Source organism: Pecten maximus, chromosome 3 (assembly GCF_902652985.1).
Source record: "Pecten maximus chromosome 3, xPecMax1.1, whole genome shotgun sequence".
NCBI lineage: Eukaryota > Metazoa > Mollusca > Bivalvia > Pectinida > Pectinidae > Pecten > Pecten maximus.
This window is the reverse complement of record NC_047017.1, coordinates 3717011-3719717: the sequence shown is the minus strand read 5'-3', so window position 1 is coordinate 3719717 and position 2707 is coordinate 3717011.

The following is a 2707-nucleotide window of genomic DNA, read 5'->3' as shown; positions in this document are numbered from 1 at the left end:
ACACTAGAGTATAACACCATGTCTGTCTGTACATTGACACTAGAGTATAACATCATGTATGTCTGTACATTGACACTAGAGTATAACACCATGTCTGTACATTGACACTAGAGTATAACACCATGTATGTACATTGACACTAGAGTACAACACCATGTCTGTCTGTATATTGACACTAGAGTATAACACCATGTCTGTCTGTATATTGACACTAGAGTATAACATCATGTATGTACATTGACACTAGAGTATAACACCATGTCTGTCTGTACATTGACACTAGAGTATAACACCATGTCTGTACATTGACACTAGAGTATAACATCATGTCTGTACATTGACACTAGATTATAACACCATGTCTATACATTGACACTAGAGTATAACACCATGTCTGTACATTGATACTAGAGTATAACACCATGTCTATACATTGACACTAGAGTATAACACCATGTCTGTACATTGACACTAGAGTATAACACCATGTCTGTCTGTACATTGGCACTATATTATAACACCAAGACTGTCTGTCAATTGGCACTAGAGTATAACACCATGTCTGTACATTGACACTAGAGTATAACATCATGTCTATACATTGATACTAGAGTATAACACCATGTCTGTACATTGACACTAGAGTATAACACCATGTCTGTCTGTACATTGGCACTATATTATAACACCAAGACTGTTTGTCAATTGGCACTAGAGTATAACACCATGTCTGTACATTGACACTAGAGTATAACATCATGTCTATACATTGATACTAGAGTATAACAACATGTCTGTACATTGACACTAGAGTATAACACCATGTCTGAACATTGACACTAGAGTATAACATCATGTATGTCTATACATTGACACTAGAGTATAACACCATGTCTGTACATTGACACTAGAGTATAACACCACGTCTGTCTGCACATTGACACTAGAGTATAACACCATGTCTGTCTGTACATTGACACTAGAGTATAACATCATGTATGTCTGTACATTGACACTAGAGTATAACACCATGTCTGTACATTGACACTAGAGTATAACACCATGTATGTACATTGACACTAGAGTACAACACCATGTCTGTCTGTATATTGACACTAGAGTATAACACCATGTCTGTCTGTATATTGACACTAGAGTATAACATCATGTATGTACATTGACACTAGAGTATAACACCATGTCTGTACATTGACACTAGAGTATAACACCATGTCTGAACATTGACACTAGAGTATAACATCATGTATGTCTATACATTGACACTAGAGTATAACACCATGTCTGTACATTGACACTAGAGTATAACACCATGTCTGAACATTGACACTAGAGTATAACACCATGTCTGTCTATACATTGACACTAGAGTATAACACCATGTCTGTACATTGACACTAGAGAATAACACCATGTCTGTCTGCACATTGACACTAGAGTAAAACACCATGTCTGTCTGCACATTGACACTAGAGTATAACACCATGTCTGTCTGCACATTGACACTAGAGTATAACACCATGTCTGTCTGTACATTGACACTAGAGTATAACATCATGTATGTCTATACATTGACACTAGAGTATAACACCATGTCTGTACATTGACACTAGAGGATAACACCATGTCTGTCTGCACATTGACACTAGAGTAAAACACCATGTCTGTCTGCACATTGACACTAGAGTATAACACCATGTCTGTCTGCACATTGACACTAGAGTATAACACCATGTCTGTCTGTACATTGACACTAGAGTATAACATCATGTATGTCTGTACATTGACACTAGATTATAACACTATGTCTGTACATTGACACTAGAGTATAACACCATGTATGTACATTGACACTAGAGTACAACACCATGTCTGTCTGTATATTGACACTAGAGTATAACAACATGTCTGTCTGTATATTGACACTAGAGTATAACATCATGTATGTACATTGACACTAGAGTATAACACCATGTCTGTCTGTACATTGACACTAGAGTATAGCACCATGTCTGTACATTGACACTAGAGTATAACATCATGTCTGTACATTGACACTAGATTATAACACCATGTCTATACATTGACACTAGAGTATAACACCATGTCTGTACATTGACACTAGAGTATAACACCATGTCTGTCTGTACATTGACACTATATTATAACACCAAGACTGTCTGTCAATTGGCACTAGAGTATAACACCATGTCTGTCTGTACATTGACACTAGAATATAACACCATGTCTGTCTCTACATTGACACTAGAGTATAACACCATGTCTGTACATTGACACTAGAGTATAACACCATGTCTGTACATTGACACTAGAGTATAACACCATGTCTGTCTGTACATTGACACTAGAGTATAACACCATGTCTGTCTGTACATTGACACTAGATTATAACACCATGTCTGTACATTGACACTAGAGTATAACACCATGTCTGTCTGTACATTGACACTAGAGTATATTACCATGTCTGTACATTGACACTAGAGTATAACACCATGTCTGTCTGTACATTGACACTAAATTATAACACCATGTCTGTACATTGACACTAGAGTATAACACCATGTCTGTACATTGACACTAGAGTATAACACCATCTCTGTACATTGACACTAGAGTATAACACCATGTCTGTCTGTACATTGGCACTATATTATAACACCAAGAC